This window comes from Pongo pygmaeus, chromosome 6, assembly GCF_028885625.2.
Source record: "Pongo pygmaeus isolate AG05252 chromosome 6, NHGRI_mPonPyg2-v2.0_pri, whole genome shotgun sequence".
NCBI lineage: Eukaryota > Metazoa > Chordata > Mammalia > Primates > Hominidae > Pongo > Pongo pygmaeus.
Genome location: NC_072379.2, coordinates 68,427,274 through 68,453,363, shown reverse-complemented (window position 1 = coordinate 68,453,363; position 26,090 = coordinate 68,427,274). Strand labels below are relative to the sequence as shown.

Here is a 26,090-nt window from a genome sequence, read left to right as displayed (position 1 = left end):
AATACCAACAAAAAAACCTATGACACCATTCTTATAGTGTATTTCCCATTTTACTCTTTCTTTGCTTAGTACTTGATAGAATGCTGAGCACCCTGAATTAACACAATCTTAATTGATGTTGGTGCTACTCAGTTATTGGAATGATTTAAAATGTGCCTTTCTTGATCAATTAGTATTTTCATTACAGCTCACTTATTTAATTGATCTAATGAAACACTAAGCCTATTAGAATGTGAAGAAATCAAAGAGAAGTGTAGAAAATATTTTATAAAATTCTTCTAACATATCCACTGTGCTGTGTATTTTGCAGCTATTTTCAAAAAGTTTATGTCCATGTCCATGTTTTATTGACACACATACAATCGATACATACATTGCTTGAGATGATAGTTTCTTCGATGGCTATATCTTATTTCTCATATACCTGTAATATTTAGCACATAGAATTTGCATGACCAAAGTTTGTTATTAGTTGGAATTTTCTCATATACCTGTAATATTTAGCACAAAGAATTTGCAAGACCAAAGTTTGTTATTAGTTTGAATTTTAAATTTCACTTTATGGGCATGAGTTTATGAACTCATTTCCAGCTGAGTTGAAGAGTTTTCAAGTGTCAGAGAGGTTACAAGAACCAAATTAAAAAAAAAAAAAAAAGTTGTTGCTGAAAATTCTCTCTTAGGCTCAAGAGCCTCAATTTTCAAATGTGGTTGATTTTAATTAAAGTTTAAAGAGAAAAAGAAACTATTGGAAAGATATTGGAACTAAATAATTCACTTCTAGTGAATAGGGAGTTTGTGGTTTGAGTTAATAGTATTCATTACACTGATTAAAAGCAGTGAGCCATTTTGCCCTTGTTTATTTTCCAAGCCAGTGTTTTCAGTAATGGGGGGTGGCTGGTATTTGATGTTTTATGTAATGAGGTATTTACTGATGGGCTACTTTGACTTCTCTACTTAAATGGATAACCACTTGAAAGGAACTGATCAGAACAATTTCTTTTCTAGAGCTGGACCATTTATTCCAAACTCAGACAGTAAGAAAACAATTGAATAGCTTTTATTGCCACCAGCTGTGCTATGGTTATTTGAACAAATGGAAGACTAAAGTAATGGTACAATCTCGTTTTATACAGCATTACACAAAATCAGGATTCTTTTGCCTAATAAATATTGCATTTATAGTTACTTAGATTTCCATCCTTATGATGAGTTTGCTGCCCTTTGAGGGTTAGTAAGTGGGTCTGTCAAAATTAAGTCTTCTGGAAGTTCAGGGAATGTGCTGCTTCAGGGTTTGTAGCAAATTCATGATTATTTGTTTTGCAGATATACACACATATATACATACACATATATGGAATATGTAACGTGGAATATATATAAATAAAACTCTAAACTTTGAAAAATTATAGTTCCTCAACAAGGAATTCTAGTGATTTATATCACTTGGCTACTCTAGGGCTTTGGAAAAAATGAGAAGTGGGTGTTTAAATGTTTTAAGAGGTAATTTTCCAAGCAATTGAGCAGGTAGTTAAAAATACCTTGTTTTCATTTCCTTGCCTGAGAAAATCCTAAAGTCTAAAGGTTTAAAAAAGAGTAGAAGGAACTACACTGAATAGGGCCTGAAGTGTATGCACCAGAAAAGAAGACCTTCACCACTCACCAGTCTCCAGAGTTTACTGATCAGTATATGAAGTCATTGTGTTTGAAATATGAGCATGGGAAGCTGGGCGTGGTGGTGTGTGCCTACAGTCCCAGCTACTCAGGAGGCTGAGGTGGGAGGATTGCTTGAGCCCGGGAGTTGGAGGTTGGGGTGAGTTATGATTGTGCCACTGCACTTTAGCCTGGGCAACAGAAGGAGACCTTGTCTAATACATATATATGTGTATGTGTATATATATATATATATGCATGGGAACCAGGATTGCCTCCTCCTAGTTGGGCTGCCTATATATGTAGTTGCATGGTGATTGTTGGTGTGCCTTTTGATGCTTATAACTTATTAAGTGTTATCATTGAGGTGAAAAGATCTCTTGAGTTTGATAGAGATAAGCAGTCCCCACAAAAGGGCTAGACAGGGGTTTCTCAACCTCAGCACTATTGACATTTTGGGCTGGATAATTCTTTGTTGTAGTGCCCTGTTGTGTTCGTTATAGGAGGTACAGTCATATCCCTGGCTTCTATCCACTAGCACACTCAGCCCACATTGTGACAACCAAAAATGTCTTTAGGCATTGCTAGATGTCCCCTGAGTTGGGGCACTGTGTAGTGGCAAAATGGTCCTTGTTGAAATCCACTGTGATAGACAGTGAACTCCTAGCAAGTGGTATTGGTTCTTGGTCATCTGTGTATCCTCAGTGGGATATCTTCAAAGGGCCTGGCATGGAGTTGCTTCTCAATAAATGTTTGTAGAAATTAAAAAACAAACAAACTGTGACTTAGAAAAGAAAGGGGATTTCTTTTCCTGTTATCTTCTCTGCCACTGATTTCCTGTTATTGGTAGAACAGGCATAGAATAAAAAAGTTCAGTGCCACATTACTTATAAAAAGCAAAAGCTCAGAAAAACTTCTGGATGCTTAATAATATAGAAAAGGCCAAGTTAATATGGTACATTTCTTTTGTGGGATGCTACCTTCATAAAACAGGTTGTCTATCAAAAGTTTAAACGTTATTTTTTCTGTAAAAAGTTAGGCTATAAACTTACATAATCATCTGTTTTTAATATGTATTTATGTGTATACATACGTAGTATATTATTTCTTGGTGAAAAAAGAGTAGGAGGAAAAATGCTAAATTATTAGTCATGGTTGCTTTTGGCAATATGATTACATTTTATGTGCACCTTCTGAGTAATTATTGAGAAGATGCCTTCTTTTACTTTGGTCTTTTGACAAGCTAAATAAAACCAATAGAAAACCAGCCAAGTCTGAGTGAATTTTATATCATCATTGGAAATGGATTTTTTTCATTTTTTAATGAAAAGAAAAACAAGTTAACAAAATTTTCCCTTTAATTTTATTATTCGATTCTGTGTAACATTGTTAATTTGCAAAAATAAATTTAGCATTAAAATTGATTCTGTATGCTAAACATAGCCTGGTAAAAATGCTCAGGGTATTTAGTAACTACTATACGGAAGTTTCTTCAAATGTAGAAGAAATAATTTCTACAAAGTTTGTCTGTATTGCAAACATTGCAGTGTAATATTGATTGCTTTTCACTATTATTCCTTGTGATTATCTCATGGTAATGCTTTCTTGTAGAACCTGTAATTGGGGAAGAAAACATAGATGTTGCAAGTGTACAGTGTGATTTTAAAAGAATTACCTGTTTTCAATTAGAGAGATAATGTGGCTGTATACCTGTATGTATATATACTCTACGTATTGATTTGTATATTGAAGTTAGATTGTACAGGAGCTTTTTGTGAAATACTCCCAGCTGTCTTGCCTAAACACACATTAGATACATACATTTTAGGAGGATCCATAACTTAGAACATTAGTGGTTCCCAGTTTTGCCTCCTCACCATCGTGTTGGACTGAACAGCCCAAGTGGTATATGTATTCAGCCTGCCATATGTTTCAGTAAGAGCAAACATCTGGTACCAGTTTCCCCCTTGCTTTTCTTGATCCAGCTGTGTAGACTAACTTTGGATCTTAGAAATGCTGCAGTCTTCCATTTCATGTGTCCCCCAGCATGAAGCACATTTTTTTTTTACCCGAATTCCTACATTTTTATTAAGCCTTAGTTTGAAAGCACTTCTTCAAGATGGGCATTTCGTGATGCCTTCTTCCTTGGATGCTAAGTTGTGCTCCTGACACCCCGTGCTTCCTTTGCAACAGCATTTTAATACAGGATGGAGAACCCTCCTTTGATACCTGCCTTCTGCAGGAGTCTATAAGCTTCTGTGAGGGCAAAAATCAGTCATGTCCTGTTCACCACAGTATCTCGGGCATCTAACAAAGTGCCCAGAACATTGATAGCATTTAGTAAATGATGAATGAATGCATCCATAAATGAAGGAAGGAATCAGTTCCAACATCTTTTGGAGGAAAGAGTCAGAAGCATCAAAAATTAATTATCAAATAATAGAGATTAGTACAATATTTGTTGAACAATAACAGTCATTGAAAGCGCATTCATCACCAATGTACTGATTTGGAAATGTGAAGTTTTGGAAATGTGAATTTTAGTAATATCATAGATTATTATGGAATGGCAGTATTTCAAATGTTTATGTTTTATAGGATAAGTGCTAACTCTACCAGCAATTATAGTATTAACAGTTTCATCAAATATTTTCCTTATTTCTGAATCTTACCAGTTTTGCATAGGTGCTTTTCTATTTGAAAGCAGCACATCATTCAGCCTCCTGAACGTATTTAGACCTTGTAAGTATAATTAACTCTTTCTTGACAGGGGCATATTTAAGATTTAAAAAAAATACATATATAGTGTGTTGCAGCAAAACCTTTTTAAGAAGGAGTCAGTAGGATGTAGGGATAATTTTTTTCTACAGTAAATATTTCCAGACCCATTATTTATAATCAATATGAATAAGGACCACTAAATTTAAAATGTATAATGAGATGTGTATACAAGGATCAAGAAGATATATTTCCATAGTTACAAAATGCAATGGAAGCTGTCTCTAACACTAGCTATCGAAATAAAAGAATCCTGGGAGTAGGCCTAATCAAAGATTCAAAATATGTTCATGTACAAAAATGATTTTTAATGAAAGTCATTTAAGAAGATTTAAATCAATGGAGAACTACTATTTTTATGGATTGGATAAGTCAATGTTATAAATTTGTTAATTCTTTTCAGATTGAGCTATGGGCAGTAAAATTCTAGTCAAGACCTTAACAAATTTTTAAATAGAATTTGACAAGCTAATTCTCAAATTTATCTGGAAGAGTAAAGGTCAGGAAAGAAAAGACAAATTTGAGGAGAAAGAATAAAGTGGGAAGAATGACGTTATAAGATAACTAGACTACTGCTACTGCTACTGCTACTGCTGCTACTACTACTACCATTTCTTCCTCCTCCTCCTCCTCTTCTTTTTCTTCTTCTTCTTCTTCTTCTTCTTCTTCTTCTTCTTCCTCTTCCTCTTCCTCTTCTTCCCATTCTTCCTCTTCCTCTTCTTCCCCTTCTTCCTCTTCTTCGTTTTTCTTTTTTTTTTTTTTTTTTTACAAGACAGGATGTCTGTTGCCCAGGCTGGAGTGCAGTGACATCATAGCTCACTGCAGCATCAAACTCCTGGACTCAAGCTAGCCATCCTCCCACCTCAGCCTCCTGAGTAGCTAGGACTACAGGCATGCCACACCATGCCTGGCTAATTGTTAAACTTTTTTTGTAGATTTAGGGTCTTGCTTTTTTGCCCAGGCAGGTCCCGAACTCCTGGCTTCAGGTGATTCTCTCCTTGGCCTCCCAAAGTGCTGGGAGTACAGGTGTGAACCACTGCAGCCAGCCTAGACTTCTTATAAAGCCATAAGGTATAGTGGGTATAGCAAAATAGACAAGACTGGAGAGCCAGAAAGGACCAATTTACACATAATATATACATATCTGAAAGAGGTGTCATTGTTGATCAGTGGGAAGGGATGAGTCACTTAGTAAATGGTACTGGGACAAAAGTTTGAAATTGTAATCTTTACCTCATGAAAGCACAAAAGCAATTCCAGATAAATTACAAATTAAAATTGGAAATGGAAATTGGAGGATATTTGTGTGATATAGGGAAGGAGAGTATTTTATAAACAACATTTTAAAAAGCACTAATCTCAAAGGAAGGGATTATAATTATGAACAAAAATGATGAACATTAAATATAACAAAGAATTAGCATTCAGAATACCAAAAATAATATAAGTAACATAGTGGAAGATGGGACAAATAAGAATAGTTAATCCTAGAACAGAGCCCTCAGAAATAACGCCGCATATCCACAACTGTCTGATCTCTGACAAACCTGAGAAAAACAAGCAATGGGGAAAGGATTCCCTATTTAATAAGTGGTGCTGGGAAAACTGGCTAGCCATATGTAGAAAGCTGAAACTGGATCCCTTCCTTACACCCTATACAAAAATTAATTCAAGATGGATTAAAGACTTAAACGTTAGACCTAAAACCATAAAAACCCTAGAAGAAAACCCAGGCTATACCATTCAGGACATAGGCATGGGCAAGGACTTCATGTCTAAAACACCAAAAGCAATGGCAACAAAAGCCAAAATTGACAAATGGGATCTAATTAAACTAAAGAGCCTCTGCACAGCAAAAGAAACTACCATCAGAGTGAACAGGCAACCTACAAAATGGGAGAAAATTTTCGCAACCTACTCATCTGACAAAGGGCTAATATCCAGAATCTACAATGAACTCAAACAAATTTACAAGAAAAAAACAACCCCATCAAAAAGTGGGCAAAGGATTTGAATAGACACTTCTCAAAAGAAGACATTTATGCAGCCAAAAGACACATGAAAAAATGCTCACCATCACTGGCCATCAGAGAAATGCAAATCAAAACCACAATGAGATACCATCTCACACCAGTTAGAATGGCAATCGTTAAAAAGTCAGGAAACAACAGGTGCTGGAGAGGATGTGGAGAAATAGGAACACTTTTACACTTTTGGTGGGACTGTAAACTAGTTCAACCATTGTGGAAGTCAGTGTGGCGATTCCTCAGGGATCTAGAACTAAAAATACCATTTGACCCAGCCATCCCATTACTGGGTATATACCCAAAGGACTATAAATCATGCCGCTATAAAGACACATGCACACGTATGTTTATTGCGGCACTATTCACAATAGCAAAGACTTGGAACCAACCCAAATGTCCAACAACGATAGACTGGATTAAGAAAATGTGGCACATATACACCATGGAATACTATGCAGCCATAAAAAGTGATGAGTTCATGTCCTTTGTAGGGACGTGGATGAAATTGGAAATCATCATTCTCAGTAAACTGTCGCAAGGACAAAAAACCAAACACCGCATGTTCTCACTCATAGATGGGAATTGAACAATGAGAACACATGGACACAGGAAGGGGAACATCACACTCTGGGGACTGTTGTGGGGTGGGGGGGAGGGGGGAGGGATAGCATTAGGAGATATACCTAATGCTAAATGGCGAGTTAATGGGTGCAGCACATCAGCATGGCACATGTATACATATGTAACTAACCTGCAAATTGTGCACATGTACCCTAAAACTTAAAGTATAATAATAATAAAAAAAAAGAATAGTTAATCCTAAAATGAAACCCAAATGGCTACTAAACAGCCAAGACCAGGATTAGGGAAATGCAAATCAAAACTACAGTGTTATACAATTTTACACATCTATCATATTGACAAAACTGTAAAGTTCAATGTCGCCAGGTGTTAGTGAAGATACAGAGCAGTAGGAAATTTCATAATTCTGAAATTTCATAATTCTGAGGAGTGTAAATTGGTGACACCTGGGAGAAAGTTTCACATATATATGTAGTAAAGTTTCATATTTTACAAGGACCCAGAAATTCTATAGGAAGTATAATCCCTAGGGATACCTTCTCATGTGTATACAAAGAGACATGTACAGGAATATTTATTCAGGATTGTTCATAATATTAAAAAAATAGAATCAAAGTAAATAGCCATTGTATTAGTTCATTTTGTGTTGCTCTAACAGATTACCTGAGGCTGGATAATTTATTTTTAAAAATAGTTTTATTTGGCTTGCAATTCAGGTGGCTGGAAAATTTTCTGCATCTGGTGAGGGCCTCATGCTGCTTCAGCTCATGGTGGAAAACAGAAGGTGAGCAGGCATGTGCATAGATCCCATGGTGAGAGAGAATGCAAGAGAGCAAATCAGAGGAAGCCAAGCTCTTTTTAACAACCTGCTCTCAGGGGAATGAATCCATTCTTGAAAGGCCAAGAACTCACTCACCCCCAAGAGAAGACATTAATCTATTCATGAAGGATCCACCCCTATGGCCTAAACACCTTCCAGTAGGCCCTACCTCCCAACACTGCCACATCAGAGACCAAATTTCAACATGAGTTTGGGTGGGGACAAACCACATCCCAACTATAGCAGCCATCAGTAGGAAAATGGATAAATAATTTGAGATATTTTTATGCAGTGGAATGTTATGTTGGTCTGAGAAAGAATGAACTAGGGATTGACATATTGTCATGGACAAATCTCAAAAATATGTTTAGGAAAAATAAGTTGCAGAAAATTATTATACTTTGTCATTTATATAAAGCTGAAACTATGCATAACACTGCTATATATTCTTTAAGGTTATGTACATATGAAATAAAACACAAAGACATGCTTCAGAATGATAAATTCAGAATTTCAGAGCAGATTATTTGTGGGGAGGGATGCAATGAAGCTTCAAGTATATTTGTAATATATTTCTTAGGGATGGGGGCTGTGAATGCCATTTATATGACAGCAGCCCCAAATTTGTATGTCTAGCCCAGGCAGCTTTCCTGAACTTCAGGCATGTATATCCAGATGATCTGATAGCCTTCTAGAATGGCCAGACTGAACTGCTAGCATTTCAGCAAAATTGCTCTACACACAGTTTCCCATATCAATTAATGACACTTCTAATTGCTCAGGCCAGAAATTTTTGAAAAATCTTTGAATGTTGTCTTTTCCTCATGCCCTAAATTCAGTCAGAAACTCCTCTTGTCTGTACCTTCAATACATAAGGAGAGGCCTGTTACTCCTTCTCACTTTACAGCTACCCTCACAGATCATATCACCACAATCTTTTGCTTAGATTTTCAAAATAGCTTCCTAATTGGCCTCTCAGCTTTCACCCCAGAAACTCTTCCCAGCCCCACCGTTTATTCTTAACACAGCTGCCAGAATGGTCTTGTTAAGTATGAATCATGTTGTATTACTCTTTTTCTTAAAGCCCAGCAGTGGCTCCCTATTTCTCTTCCAGAAAAAGCCAAAGTCTTACAAGGCCTCAAAGGCGCTGTATGGTATGGTCCTTGCCGTATGTCTCACTTTATTCTTTTAACTCTCCCCTTCATTGAATTGCCGTGGTTGCAAGAGCCTCCTTGATGTTCACTGGACCTGCCTCAAGTGCTCCCACCAGACATATTTTATCCTTGAGCTTTTCTCTCAATCTGCATGGTCAAGTACCTTTATGGGCTTGTTTACGTGGCCTTTCCGTTCCTCGGGTGTTTTCTCAGAAGTCACCATACCACTGAGCCCTTCACTAACCACTCTATTTAAGATTGTAACACTCTCATTCCATGCTTCGTTTTTGTTTATAGCATTTCCTATTTTCTAACATACCTGTCATTTACCTCTGTTTAGTGTACACTCTTTATTGTCTGCTTCCCATGATAAAACATAAAGTTTGCAAAAGCCAGAATTTTTGTCTGTCTTATCCACAAGCATATCCCCAGCACCTTGAAGAGTACAGGTACAGTAGACTCTCGATAAACATATGTTTAATAAATGAATGAATGAATATGCAATTGTTTGTTATGTTATTCTGTGTATCTATAATGTAACAATTTAAAGAAAGCTCTCTGGTTGAGAAAGATGCCATGGTTCAGTGGTAGATACTAAAAATAATTGCAAACATAGTATACATTTTTATCAGATTTTATATCTATTCTTATACTATAGCTTGACTCCATTTTTAACCTGTATGAAACTAGGAATGGAATTAATGGTAGGCCAGGTGTGCACATTGAATAGGTAGCTCATAGTAATGAAGGAAAAGGCAAGAAAGAGCTTTCCCAAGAGCAGGTGTGGTATTAATACAGTATTTCCTTTATAATACCCTTTAAACTCTTATATGGAACCTTAGAAAAACACAAAATTCTCTTATTTTCTACAAATACTTTAGAATATCTTGCCTAATGTATTCAGTTTGTGTCAGCTTCTTGATATTATTTTAACACATCTTTCTGTAATTGTTTTTTAAGTGTGGCACTCGAGTTTTCAGGAGTGTTCTGAGCTGTGATTGATCATCATACATGCATTTTGAATAGGAACATTTGTCTCTGCAGCATATTATGTCTCCTGACATGCCATGTCTCAGCTTGACAGAGCACCTCTAGAGGGCATAGGCTTTAATAAGAGAGAATATGTGACTTTTTTTTTCTTCCATAGACAGTGAGTGGTGTTACATTTTATAATGAAATAATGAATAGTTGAAGTGACAGCTTACCCAATTTGCCTTTCTTCATGAGCCAAATATAAAACTAGAAATAAAGCTTATTCATTTTAGCCTGTCTAATATTTACTTCAAAAACATTTTAATAGGACAATATTTACTAAATAAGTTTTCTTGTGTTCATAGTTGACAGTGACAAAAATGGCTTCTTTGTCTTTTTCTCCTAAATTTTTCTTTTTATGCTTATCATTTTTTCTATACCTAAATTTTTCTTGCATCCTTTTATATGAGCAAATTGGCTCTAATCTTGAAACATATAGTTTATTAATTTGATTTGAAATTTATTTTGATATTATTTTTACCAGTCATTCAGTAATCATAGATAGTTACATTGTTAAAAAAAAAACAAAAAAACAAAAAAACAGGCACAAAGCTAGATGAATGAGCTTTCTGTGGACTCTGCCCTAGAGGAGACCCAAGTTTAGTGTGAGAAGGAGACAGAAACGATGACAAAGTTTGTGCACTCCAGAAGAAGTAGGAACGATCGCCTGTGGCACTGAAGAAACAGTGGCAGGCTCTGCTTGGATGGAGGACACTGGCCAAGTGGTCAAGTTGGCAGAGAAGGCAACTGATCCATGTCTTAAAAAGTGAATGTGTGTTTACCAGCAAAAAGGAGATGAGATGGGGCAGACAAGCAGAGCAGCAGGTGCAAATTGGGAGAGTGGAAGGTTCTGGCCTGTTGAAAGAAAGATGGAAATTATTTGTACCCGGAGTAGTAGACGTGTAGGGTGGGAGGAGGAGGATGACAGATGAAGCTGGAGAAGTAAAATTTTTATTTATACATAGAACTTGTAGTTCTTTTCTTCCATTTTGATGTTGTCTGCCTGACTCTAGTATCTTATTTTACACCCACAACCGCAAGTATCTCCCAGTCATTTGAAAGAAGACTTACTGGAAGTCATTTTCCTACCTCATTTTCTCATTTCCTGACAACTTCTTTCAACTGTCTTGATTAATTTCCAAATATGGGAATATTTTCAGTTACCATGGTCAAAGATTTTATTAAAAAATCTTACCTCTGATTCAGCTAAATGGTTAGCCAATTTACTAATTAATAGGAAATGCTTTATAGTTATAGTTAATTAACATGTTAATAGTTTAAATAAAATTGATTGATTCTTCTCTTTGCTTGGTTAATTTAACTATCCCAGAGATCAAGTTTTAAAAAAAACTCATTATCATGTAGCTTTATGCAACTAATTACTGTTAGTCCTTTTCCATGTCTATGTCTTTGCACTTGCTTCTTCAGCTAGTGACATCAGAACCTTCACTTCACTAGCAACATCATACAAAGAAGAAGAAGCACCATCTTGAACTTCCACAGAAATCTCTTCCTTTCGGAAGTATTTTAATCATTACTTAACCAACTACGTTCCACTTCTGGATATTTTGGTAAATTTTCTGAGCATTTAGAAGCCACATATCACCCCTTTCAGTTGCAGGAAATTGGCCTTTTATATCAGAACACTGTGATCTGTAAAATGGGTACTCAGTGACTTTAGAACACGTCAAGAGATTAGCTTCGTGTCTAGAGTCTGCCTAAACAGTTCCAAGGTGAGATTTGTTATTTCACATTTAGCAATGATTTAAAAACAAAAACATACACTTTGAATGGAGCGCTTTATTAAAATAATGGAAGAACATGGTAGAGGAAGAACTCCCTGGGAAGAGTTTAAATAGTATAAATAGCTTTGCTGAGAGAGCAACAAAGTTCTATATTGTGCTGTTGCCACAGCAGCACCAATAATTCAAAACAAGGAAATGGAGTCTCATATTTAATATAATACAGACTTTTCCCTAGAACTTCTGTGGTCTAGGGTTTTTCAGGGATTGGCATGTTTATCTACATATGTCTAAATTTAGACATGCCTTTTATGTAATATGATGAAAGAGAAGTACTTAAAATTCTATATGATGCAGTTGTTTCTTAAACTTTTTTTTTGTTTTAAATTGACTAAAATATCAGGAATTTTCTGTGCTGAAGTCAATGCCCCAGGACATTGTGAATTTATGCATATGAAGAGAGTCATAATCTCATATGCACCCCACATTTGATTTTAAAAGCTCACTTTGAAAAGTATGAAGAGGTGTTTAGTAATTCAAGGAAGAAAAATAATTTCTTTTCTATTGAATATTCTATTGAACATTCTATAACAAGAGTTTTCTCTGCTGTGGAAGTAGGTACTCTGTTCTGAAAGTCAGGATCTGGAAATTCAGAAACACAGATATGGATGTTTGGGGAATTTTAAAGTCAATTTTATATGTCATTTTGGAAATAAATTAGAAAGATATTGGACCAATCTCAGGCGTGGACAGAATTCATCATTCAATAAAGCACAGCTAAATCTCTACCAAATAACAAAATCCAATCATAATAAAAGCTGGCTTACAAAGAAATGTTTGACTGTAGCAAACTGCTTTTTATTAAACATACTTGACACAACACAAGGAGATGGCAGTGTGCTTTCGACTTTCAGATTTTTGTTGTCCCAATGTTAGTTACTTCATCTCGCTGCCTGTCTGGCTTTTCCACCATCAATTTTATCCTTGTTCTTACTAAAGAGTAAATTTGTAGGCAAGTTTGATTGTTGTGGGATAAGAACAAATGAAATGGTAAGGGAAATTTTCATATTTTGATTTTTTCTACCCAGTGACCTCATGATGAAGATGATGCAAAAAATTGGTCAGATATATATCTAGTATGAATGTGTGTTTGCATTTACTTCTTTTTTTTTTTTTTTTTTTTTGAGGCAAAGTCTCACTCTTGTTGCCCAGGCTGGAGTGCGCAGTGGCGTGATCTCGGCTCACTGCAACCTCTGCCTCCCAGGTTCAAGCGATTCTCCTGCCTCAGCCTCCTGAGTAGCTGGGACTACAGGCACCCGCCACCACACCTGGCTAATTTTTGTATTTTCAGTAGAGATGGGATTTCACCATGTTGGCCAGGCTGGTCTTAAACTCCCGACCTCATGATCCACCCCCCTCGACCCCCCAAAGTGCTGGGATTACAGGTGTGAGCCACCATGCCCGGCTGCATTTACTCATTTAATAAGGACAAATATTGCCTAGAAACTAGTTTCAAAGAGGCCTAATTCATTTTTTTATGTAAATTGGTCAAATATTATTTCTTGCATGAAAGCTTTATTAAGGAATTATGATGTAATTTTTCATTTATCTCTTCTGGCTAGTGTTGAAAGGGGAATTCTGAGTGTTGAAAGGGGAATTCTTAGAGATGTAAAAAAATAACTGAATTACCCTTAAAAAGATTGAAAAGTTAAAAAGCAAATAAAAAGAAAATGAAAATATACTTATCCATTTAGCAAATATTTAAGGACCTACGTCAGTTACGTTTCTAGGCACTGGAAATAAAATGAATATTGAAAAAGACAGGATAGATTCATGAGACTTATGTATAATCAGTATTTAAAGAGGGAATTTGGGCCAGGCACAGTGGCTCACACATGTAATCCGAGCACTTTGGGAGGCCAAGGCGGGAGGATCGCTTGAGCTTAGGAGTTTGAGACCAGCTTGGATAACATAGTGTGACTCCATCTCTACAAAAAAATTAAAAATTAGCAGCTGGGTTCAGTAGCTCATGCCTGTGATCCCAGCACTTTGGGAGGCCGAGGCGGGCGCATCACGAGGTCAGGGGTTCGAGAACAGCCTGACCAACACGGTGAAACCCCATCTCTACTAAAAACAAATTTAGCTGGGCATGGTGGTGTGTGCCTGTAATCCCAGCTACTCAGGAGACTGAGGCAGGAGAATCACTGGAACCCAGGAGGTGGAGGTTGCAGTGAGCCAAGATCGCTCCATTGCACTCCAGCCTGGGCGACAGAGCAAGACTCTGTCTCAAAAAAAAAAAAAAAAAAATTAGCTTGGCGTGTTGGCATGCACTTATAGTCCCAGCTACTCAGGAGGCTGAGACAGGAGGATAGCCTGAGCCCAGGAGGTCAAGGTGGCAGTGAGCCATGATTGTTCCACTGTATTCCAGCCTGGGTGACAGAATGAGACCCTGTCTCAAAAAAATAAAAATAAAAAAGAGGGGATTTGGATAATAAAATAACTTATTGAGATGATCTAATATTGTTATGACTTCTCCTTCCATTTAATCATTTATTTAGGCATTATTTATCATGAGCACATCAACATTTTTATCTGCCCTTTTCTTCTTTGTTCACTTAATGTTATCTTTTCCAATTTCTCAAAAGGAAAAATAATTAAATGAACCTCACATGTCATTTGAAAACAGAGACAGTATCCATTCCAGGCCTCTGTTTTATTTTCCTCTTCCGCTCTCCTTGACACTTTACTTTTGGGCAGATGTGCCTGAGGAAGACTTAGTGTAAGATGATACAAGGCGGAACAGAGCTTAGTTTGTAAGTCTGAGAAGACTTAGTGTAAGATGATACAAGGTGGAACAAAGCTTAGTTTGTGAGTTTGAAGCAGAATCAGGCAGTGATACACAGTATGTTTCCTGGAGGATAATAAACTTTCTATATGATGACCTTGTTTTATCGTGGTATTAGTGAGCATCAAAACTATTCACTGACTTCTATTCATATATTTTCTCAAGAGGAGGAAAATACTGCATGGGTTTTGCAGCCAGTCTTCCTGTTCAGATTTACTCTGCTTAAGTACTCAATTTAAGAGAGAGAGAGAGAGGTTGACAAAGGATTCCATAACTTCTAGTCTTCAAATGATCAAAACTGAGGACCTGGTTAAGGTTTCAGGAAACCACTTCTTTAACTGATTCTCTTTCCATGTAAAATGTATTTCAAAGGATAATAGCCTACGATTTGACTCCAAAGCTTCAGCGTAGAAGAGGAATTCTTCTGGCTGAACTATATAGCTAATGCTCAATTACCTTAGCTTCTATTGAACCATATTCTAAACACCTTCCTTTGTAACCATCACCTTGTGCAGAAGTCTGTATTTTTAGCCTTTAAGCAGAGCTCAAGCACTGTATTTAGACATCTGACTTGAAGACTAAAATTTGCTCAGTGAGCAGAACAAATGTTCAGAAAATAACATTTCAAGGTTAGAGTTAGTGTCCTGAATAAAATCCCTTTTCTTCTTTTTCTCCGTATTGAATATAACATAAATAATGTACCCTGACTGACTTTTAAGATTAAAAATCAGAGAATACAGTGAACTTGGAAAGGGAAGAGAGTGTAATTAAAAATTGAAGGGGCTTCTGTTGAACAATTGTTTGCCTGAAACTAAGTACACGTTTTATTCTTGACTCAATAGGATTATGGATCTTAAAAGGGTTTTTAAAACTATATAGTAAAGCTTTTAGAAAAAGGGCCTGAATAAGCCTGCAGCTACTGTAAAAAATATTGAAAGAAACACACACACACACAGAATCATCATAATATCCTTCTTAATATGAGGAGGAAAAAACTAAATACTGTTTATTGCTAGTGGTTACAGTAATTGTATTTATCAGTTTTTGACTGTCTATAATGTGTTAGTCACTGTGCAAGGCCCTGTATATAATAAACCTTATTTAATATTCACAGCAATTCTATGGAATAGGTATTATAAATCCCATTTTGTAAATGAGAAATAAAGTCCAGAAAGTTTAATAACATTCTTAAGATTATATAGTTAGTAAATGGAAGTATATTGTGAATATTTCTCGAGAAAATCTCAAAATGGTGCCCAAGACTCCCTGTCCTTGAGAAATAAAAACATTTTACTGATTTCCACAATGGTTGAACTAGTTTACAGTCCCACCAACAGTGTAAAAGTGTTCCTATTTCTCTACATCCTCTCCAGCACCTGTTGTTTCCTGACTTTTAAACGATTGCCATTCTAACTGGTGTGAGATGGTATCTCATTGTGGTTTTGATTTGCATTTCTCTGATGGCCAGTGATGGTGAGCATTTTTTCATGTGTCTTTTGGCTGCATAAATGTCTTCTTTTAAGAAGTGTCTGTTCATGTCCTTCACCCACTTTTTGATGGGGTTGTTTGTTTTTTTCTTGTAAATTTGTTTGAGTTCATTGTAGATTCTGGATATTAGCCCTTTGTCAGATGAGTAGGTTGCGAAAATTTTCTGCCATTTTGTAGGTTGCCTGTTCACTCTGATGGTAGTTTCTTTTGCTGTGCAGAAGCTCTTTAGTTTAATTAGATCCCATTTGTCAATTTTGGCTTTTGTTGCCATTGCTTTTGGTGTTTTAGACATGAAGTCCTTGCCCATGCCTATGTCCTGAATGGTAATGCCTAGGTTTTCTTCTAGGGTTTTTATGGTTTTAGGTCTAACATGTAAGTCTTTAATCCATCTTGAATTAATTTTTGTATAGGGTGTAAGGAAAGGATCCAGTTTCAGCTTTCTCCATATGGCTAGCCAGTTTTCCCAGCACCATTTATTAAATAGGGAATCCTTTCCCCATTGCTTGTTTTTCTCAGGTTTGTCAAAGATCAGATAGTTGTAGATATGTGGCGTTATTTCTGAGGGCTCTGTTCTGTTCCATTGATCTGTATCTCTGTTTTGGTACCAGTACCATGCTGTTTTGGTTACTGTAGCCTTGTAGTATAGTTTGAAGTCAGGTAGCGTGATGCCTCCAGCTTTGTTCTTTTGGCTTAGGATTGACTTGGCGATGCGGGCTCTTTTTTGTTCCATATGAACTTTAGAGTAGTTTTTTCCAATTCTGTGAAGAAAGTCATTGGTAGCTTGATGGGGATGGCATTGAATCTATAAATTACGTTGGGCAGTATGGCCATTTTCACGATATTGATTCTTCCTACCCATGAGCATGAAATGTTCTTCCATTTGTTTGTATCCTCTTTTATTTCATTGAGCAGTGGTTTGTAGTTCTCCTTGAAGAGGTCCTTCACGTCCCTTGTAAGTTGGATTCCTAGGTGTTTTATTCTCTTTGAAGCAATTGTGAATGGGAGTTCACTCATGATTTGGCTCTCTGTCTGTTATTGGTGTATAAGAATGCTTGTGATTTTTGTACATTGATTTTGTATCCTGAGACTTTGCTGAAGTTGCTTATCAGCTTAAGGAGATTTTGGGCTGAGACAATGGGGTTTTCTAGATATACAATCATGTCATCTGCAAACAGGGACAATTTGACTTCCTCTTTTCCTAATTGAATACCCTTTATTTCCTTCTCCTGCCTAATTGCCCTGGCCAGAACTTCCAACACTGTTGAATAGTAGTGGTGAGAGAGGGCATCCCTGTCTTGTGCCAGTTTCCAAAGGGAATGCTTCCAGTTTTTGCCCATTCAGTATGATATTGGCTGTGGGTTTGTTATAGATAGCTCTTATTATTTTGAGATACGTCCCATCAATACCTAATTTATTGAGAGTTTTTAGCATGAAGCGTTGTTGAATTTTGTCAAAGGCCTTTTCTGCATCTATTGAGATAATCATGTGGTTTTTGTCTTTGGTTCTGCTTATATGCTGGATTACATTTATTGATTTGCATATATTGAACCAGCCTTGCATCCCAGGGATGAAGCCCACTTGATCATGGTGGATAAGCTTTTTGATGTGCTGCTGGATTCGAAATACCATTTGACCCAGCCATCCCATTACTGGGTATATACCCAAAGGACTATAAATCATACTGCTATAAAGACTCATGCACATGTATGTTTATTGTGGCACTATTCACAATAGCAAAGACTTGGAACCAACCCAAATGTCCAACAACGATAGACTGGATTAAGAAAATGTGGCACATATACGCCATGGAATACTGTGCAGCCATGAAAAATGATGAGTTCATGTCCTTTGTAGGGACGTGGATGAAATTGGAAATCATCGTTCTCAGCAAACTATCGCAAGGACAAAAAACCAAACACCGCATGTTCTCACTCATAGGTGGGAATTGAACAATGAGAACACATGGACACAGGAAGGGGAACATCACACTCCAGGGACTGTTGTGGGGTGGGGGGAGGGGGGAGGGATAGCATTAGGAGATATACCTAATGCTAAATGACGAGTTAATGGGTGCAGCACACCAGCATGGCACATGTATACATTTGTAACTAACCTGCACATTGTGCACATGTACCCTAAAACTTAAAGTATAATAATAATAAAATAAAACAACAACAACAACAACAAAAACCATTTTGCTTCTTAGGGGAAATAGATGAGAGTGATACATTGTGATTATTATTCTTAAACAAGACAATGCAAGGTCCCAAGACCCTTTGTTGAAAGGGAAATGACATATTTGCACTGAGGGAAAGTGATTATCACTTGCTGAGCATTTCCTTTTGGATTATGTGTAATTTGGTGAAGAATTTTTCCCCATGTATTCCATGAGGCAAAAGGCTGTTGCAATTGCACTTCACAGTGCATCCATACCAATCCACCAGGGGAAAAATAATAAATGAGTCTGGGTACTCCCTTCTCTTGGCCACATGGTTGATGTTGTAATCTTCACTCTATACAGCCAGTCACCTTGTGAACAGAACTAGCTAGAGCCCTGGACTATTTGATTGATTAAAGATTCCCACCCTTAAAATTAGGACTGAAAGACATGTTAGAAATTTTGAATATGTTTTAGGCCCTGCATTTGAAAGGTAACAAATAGGGCATGTGGAAACTCTTTGACCTTTTTCTGGTTCTCAGTGCCTTGAAATTTCTCTCTCAATTTTTTAGATACTCAACACTCTAACCTAGCAAGGGGAGATATTTCATAGTGGGGCATAGTAATAATATAAGAAGAGTATATTAGTCTGTTTTCACACTGCTAGAATGAATTACTTGAGACTGGGCAATTTAGGAAGAAAAGAGGTTTATTCACTCACATTCTGAAGGCTCAACAGGAAGCATGACTGGGAGGCCTCAGGAAACTTACAATCATGGTGGAAGGCAAAGAGGAAACAGGCAGCTTCCTCACATGGTGGCAGGAGGAAGCAAAGGGGGAAGTGCCACACACTTTCAAACTACCAGATCTCCTGGGAACTCACTCACAATCAAGAGAACAGCTTGGGGGAAGTCCACCCCCATAATCCAATCACCTCTCACTAGGCCCCTCCACCGATATGTGGGGATTACAATTCGAGATGAGATTTAGGTGGGGACACAGAGCCAAACCATATCAAACAGACTGAGTAACACAAAGGTGAATTAGAGATTTATTTTAAATGTAGTGGAATACCAAGTTTATGTAAAGCAGAAAGTTTAACAGTGGTATGGCTATTATTTGGTGAACTGATTATCATTCTTTTTTGCATAATAGGTTGTGAGTACACGTGGCCCAATGGTATCTTAATTTTTCATTTGAAATTCTAAAGGTTTGCATTTCATTTTTGTTAAGCATGTTGCATTACTCTAAAACAGATTTTGAAAGAAAGATACTGAAATGTAATTCCATATAGTTACTGAGTCATTGACTTTTTCAGAACTCTTGTAGGTAATCACCCTTATTTATAGGTGGGAAACATTCAGCTGCAGAATTAAATGATTTGCTCTAAAGGAAACAGGAATAAATGGCAGAATCAACCACCTAATACTTTGGATTTTTGGAAAGTATTAAAAATAAACAAATCAGAACAACAAAGTTCTCCATTTCTTTGTTTGTGGAGTATTCTCCCCTCTGGCCCCAGCAAAGTAAAAAGTTAGAAAGGAGATCCTCTGAAAGTTAAACCAATGTGTTTAAGGTTAAACCCTGCCTCATGTCACTTGTACAATTTACACAACATTCATTTCCTTAAGTGCTACCATAATTTTGTGAATGTTAACATAAAGAAGTCCAGGAGGCCACCAAATTGTTCCCATTGGCTTTTTGTGTAGTGTAGGATAATGAGGCAATTTTTGCTTTGTCTGTATATATTTTGTGTTTTACTTGATTTTATGATCATATATTGTTTGTGTGACTTTACCTTTAAAGTCAATACAATTATAAATTTAATTTGGTATTTACAACATGCATATACACACACACATATATATATTTTTTCATTAAACATTAGGCAAATTGTGGTTACATGAAACATGAAACTCTGGGACTACTTCTGTTTCATAGGTTCAGATTCTGTGTCCTGACTTTTGGTTCAGAAAATATAGGCTCAGTTAATGTATTCAATTGTGTACTTTTACCCAATTTTCCATTATCTCCTATTTCATCTTCCACCGTATTAACTTCAGACAAGAAAAGTGTGTTTGAAGACTACCACGGGTTAACTACCTGTGTTCCATTATAAAATCTTCATATATAGTGTTAGGCTTTGGTTTTGTGGTCAGGATCGACTATAATGAATTCTGGTTCTTGATTTGCCAAATGTGAGACCTTGGCCAATTTATCTAATCTTTGGGTAAATTAGTCTCCCCATGTGTAAATTAGGAATGAGAAAACTTAACCTTTAGGGTTGTTGTGAGAACTAAAAGAGCTCCAATTTGTCCAGTGCTTGGTTTTATAGGGACTAGATACAGGTAGATTTCTTTCTTCTTCATTTGATTTAAATCCAACACTCACTCTTACTGTTGTCCCAGGTAAAATTTTAAAAATTAATTTTGCTATAAGTCAGACATGATTTTCAGCACTCTGATTTAAAAAGTAATGTGATTTCTTGTGGAATAACTCAAATAAGGACCCACTGACAGTTGTTTCCACATTAAAGTGAGGTGGATTTCACCCTAAAGCTTCTGAGTTGCCAGAGAAGCTTCACTTTATCAAGGAGAAAAATTAAAATCCACTAAACCAAAGTAAAATGAAATAAAATTCCAGAAGCTAAAGGACAAGTAAAGGATACAGTCTTCACACTCTGGGCTTTTCTTTTGGTCTTCTTTCCATTGACTGTGGGATAAAATTTGGGGGAATTTGTGAGGGTGTGAATGGCAAGTGTATGTTTGGGTTCTAAGACTTGGGTCATTAATACCAAGTCATAATGTATATTTTTCTATCCCCTTTCTTACTCAGTATTGTTCATTTTTTAGTGTTAGTCAGTATTTTCAGTATCATGATTTGTAGTTTTTATAATAATGACATAATTATACCGTAATTTCTTTTATTATTTTCCTTATATTGGGAATATACACCATTTGCAGTTATTCAGTGACACTTCAAAGTAGCAGTGTGATGGACATTCATTTACATGAATTGCTGTCCACATCCTTGATTTTTTTTCTTTGGAAATGATTCCTAGAATCACTCTTAAGGAGTGTGAACGTTTTAAAAGATTCTTGATATAGTGTGACATTTTTTTCCCTGGGAAAGGTGTACCAATTTACACTCCTACCAGCAGTGTTTTTCACATCATGTGCTTGTCATTATCTATTAGCATCAATGATATATAAAAATGTTAATGTTTCATAATTTACATTTATTTGCTTACCAGTGAAGTTGAGTGTTATGTCTTACGTTTACTAGAGAAGGCAGGCACACTGCAATGCTCCTTCTTTTCAGCAAGTATATATGTAGACACATTGTGTTCCAGTGGTAGTTTTTCTCATTTATTTGAATATATGTCAATAAGCAAAATCTTGGCTAAAAATAATCACCTTAGCACTAAATTTAGTCAAGTGTCAAAGGCATTTTAAAGAGACTAAATTTGGGATGCATCTCAGAAAAACATACTGCGTGATACTATGCTGATGAGATTTTCTTTTTATGCTGGGCAATTGGTAATTTTGTCGTTCACCCTGGGTTCCCCAACGATGTTGAACTAGCAACTTTCAAACCTGCAAACATTTGCTTTTGTAATCAAAATTGAAAGATACAATTGAAAGGAAAGATTTAGTTCACAAACTGTATAATCTTCTGATTCTGCAGAATTGAAGTGAATAAACTTGAACACATATTTAAGAACTCAAGCTCTAGTCAGCATATAACTTAAGACAGGGAAAAGGTTGAATTTCCTTTCAAAATAAGCACCATGCATGACCATGCTTCCTAAGAAAAAAAGAAAAGGTAATATCTCTAAAAATTGTATCATCATTATTTTCATACCAGTTACCATGGTTCAATTAGTCCCTCTCTATACAGTCTAGTGGTACATTTTTCTAAATTGTGAAAATTCAATAATAATTACATATATAGTAATATGTATTTATATAATATTATATAATTATTATGTAAAATAATAATTATATATAGTTTATATAAATGTGTGTTTTAAGTGGTCTTATTATGTATGATATTTCAAGGTGTAAGCTTATTTTTCAGGATGTTGTGTTTTGGTACCTAGGAAGATCAGCTTTGAATCATTTCTAGTTACATATTTCTAATTTGGGGGAAAATCAGTTTTTATAGAAATAAAATGTGGTCCAAGTCTTCAGCAGAGTGAAGGATAAGACTGAATTATAAAAAGAGAGGTTTAATAAAGTATTTTTTAAGCCTTAGAGGAAGTTAATAAAATAATTTTATTAAATTCCATCATGACTCAGCTTCTAATATTAATTTTGTAAATAGGAAAAAGGTAATTAAATTACTAAAGCACCTTCATTTTAAAGGTTAACTTTATTATTATTGCTCATAGGAAAGTTTATTTTTTACCACTTTTAGAACCCTAGGTCTTTTTAAATTGATGCACAATTCATTTGAGTGCTTTCTATGACACGCAGTCAGACTTGCATCCCTCCTGTGTGGGCTTTGACTATCTAACAAAAGAGATAATGTAATGACTTATATATCTAGAACACAAGGTAATGATTCCACTACCTAGGCATATCCCTGTTCTGGTTTGCAGACAGTTTAAGTTTTACATCTGATCTTTAACTAGTGCTTGAGATGAAGCAGAACTGGGTATTTGAAAGGAATTTAATTTGTTTTGCCCATTTTAATGGTAGTTTTTTCTGAGTGTATTTAAAGAGCTTTTTATAACTACCATCTTCCAATTTTTAAAATGGAAATATATTTTCTATTGCTTATTTTTTTTACTGCAAAGCCTTATGTGTTTATTTTAGAAAAATTAGAAAATACTGCAAAGAAAAAAGAAAAATGAAAAAATAATATATTCATAGAGAATTCTCATTAACATTTTGGCAGATACTCCAGTTTATTCTATATAATTCCTGTATACAAATAGGGGATCAAAGTACTTGTTACACTGAATACCATACTCTGACATTACATATTTTGTAAATGTTGTTATATGTTTTTGATTGAGCAACCAGTAATCATGTTAGCCTGAAGACAAACTTTGTATAGTTCAAAGAGTGTTTGCCAACCCTTTTTAAAAAAGGAGGTTTCACATAAAAATCCAGATGTCCACCTTCTCTTGATAGATGGGGGTTCTGTGCTGCTGGGGCTCAGACTCCTGGTTGGCCACAGATGAGAGCAGATGTCCACAGTTGGCCTTAGCCAGCTGGAGCATGCACTCTGCATTCAGTGCATTCCTGCCCTGGTCTCCTTCACATCTTGATGTGCCTACCTGACTCCTAAAGCCAGCTGTTTGAAGGGTAGTAGTTTGTCTAGGGTAGTGCTTTTCAATGAGGCTGTACTAGCCCCTAAGGGAAGATTCGAAAGTGTTTTCTGGATGCCGCAGTGCTTGGCATTTAGTGGCGTTTAGTGGACTGCAGTGCACTGGCGTTTAGTGGACTGCAGTCCTGTTATGTGAGAGGACTGGACCTGGAAGTTGTGTCCTGCATTTTCAACAATCCCTTTGGGTATTCATATAGGTGAAACACCTGTTTATAATTATTTGAGCCTAGAAACAAAACTGGTAGCACATATAAAACTGCTTTAATTCAATTTTAGTATACGTTGAATTTCTTAAGACTACAGCTACTGTATAATTTCAGGTAAAATTGTTCTTTGCTTTGGAAGGTTTACTGTGCATTGTTCACCATTTGGAACACCATGTTGCTGACAACAGCGTGGCTCATGGGATTTGAATAACCAACACAATGCAGCTCCATCAGTGTTCATTTGTAGCACCCTTGTTCAATATAACAAAAAGCAAAATTCACACTCCTTTAACATTTTTTATGAATAAGAAATAAATATCAGATTTTATGAGAGAATATTCTTCTTTGTGTGTTCTTTACTTTTACCATCTATAATTTGCCTTGGCATATTATCTAGACTTCAGTTACTCTTATTTTCCTTTTATCACTTGCCTGTAAGCCTGCTTTATTGTTTCTTATTCTAATACTAAATTTTAGCCTAACGTCCATGTAACCACTCAACCCTCCAGGCTTTCACTTTCTTACCCTTCTTGAAAGTACTGGCTGCTTATTCTCTTTAATTCATATTTACTTGTTGGTAGTAGGGCAGGCATCAGATGACCTCCTCAATATGTAAGTTATGCTCATGCCTGGAGCACTTTATGATTAAAAAGAATATTATGTATGGAGGTTGTTTATATAAACTATGAGCTTTGTGTTAGGTTAGTAAAAGCGGCATTACAAAATACTTGTTTTTAAAAGTGAAGCTTTGTGCTTGAGCAGCTTAATGCTCTAGGTGACCATGGAGAATATACATTGGTCCTAAAGAGGCTTACAGGCTTCTAGAAAGACATTATATAGAAATAAGTTATGCTTAGACTGAGAGGATGATGAAATATGCTCCAGGATTTCAGAGAGGGGCAAGTAGGTGTGTTTGAATGGGTGAGGAAGGCCTGTGGACGAAGCCGAGGAGGTGCCACCAAACCTAGATGCTTGGGGAAGCTGTTAAGAGTTTTGGAGAAGGGGACAATGAAGCAAAGTTCTCTCCCTTTCTTTTTTACTTCCCCCCCCTTCTTTTTCTTCTAGAACTGTGTCTTTTCTTCTTTCTTTCCTGAAGATGCAAAAGCTACAGATGTAAGTGAGAGGGACTAAAGCCAGAGTCATGACTGTGAAGTATTGATTTCCGGTATTTGTTCTCACCTTAAACTCAGACCAAATATAAAAATATGACCTTGGGGGCTTAGAATTGTGCAGTTTTTGTTCTTTAAGAGAAATTATTGGAGAGATCTCAGAGCAAGGCATTGCTTGTATTTCCCTTCCGTGTAATACTTAGATTTTCATTTCCTTAGATCTGATTATAAAAGAGACTTAGGAGGTGGAAAATAAATTCAATAAGTCTTCAAAGTTTTTCCTTTCTTTATTTTATAAGCTAAGTATCATTGAATTGGGGGTATACTAAGAAGGGTATCAGTGACAGAATTGCTAGTTTCCTCAACCTGCCTCAGCTTACCAAATTTAACTCTTTTTGTGAAACTATTACCACATGTAAATATATTTAAAAAATTAGAATTTCTTTGAAGAAACATTTTCTTAGCCAATCAAAAGCAAGAGCTAATGAGGCTTCAGGATGATTTGGTTTTCAGACTTTTTTTTTCTAATGCCACAATCCTTAGTAGATATGGTGGGAAAGGTACTTCAAAGTGAGTACTCCAGATTTAATTCAAATGCACCCATTTAAGTAGTTCAGAAAATTGCATAATCTAGGGTTCTGGAGTGACACTGTTTTATATGTTGAAATCTTTTGGAGTGGGATTGAAACAGCAAAATCATTTTATTTCATTAAAATCGGTCTCAGCCTCTTCTTTTTCCTCTCATTCACTGCAGGCCTTTCCATCTAAGAAACAATTCATAGCTGCTTCTTCAGAGGATGTCTAATTTTCCCTCATTCAGAGGGACACATTTGGTACTTTGCCCTGTGTTTTAATTAGTAAGCTTCAGAGGAAGAGAGTTGTCAGAGCCAGGGCCCCCAGTTGTGGAAGTTTCTATATCTGGTAAATTGGATCCATTCCAGGGCAGAATCATTTATCAACAAATGAAACACCAGCCACTTCCCACACGTCCTCTGATTGCATTAAAAAATCACTCCCCTTCCTACCCAAATTGAGTATACTTAGAGTATGGAGCTGACAAACATTCTCTTTCCTTCTCCTCCTCCTCCTCCTCCTCCTCCTCCTCATTCTGTTGAATTGCTGGTTTCTGTAGTCTATTAGGCTTCTTATTAATAGTAATAAA

General features: G+C 36.2%; 1 protein-coding gene across 10 annotated transcripts in view; it reads left to right on the top strand.

Annotated features, from left to right (window-relative positions):
- The window catches only part of HDAC9 (histone deacetylase 9), a 911,013-nt gene that overhangs the window by 180,100 nt on the left and 704,823 nt on the right, over positions 1 to 26,090 (top strand). The window lies entirely within an intron of this gene.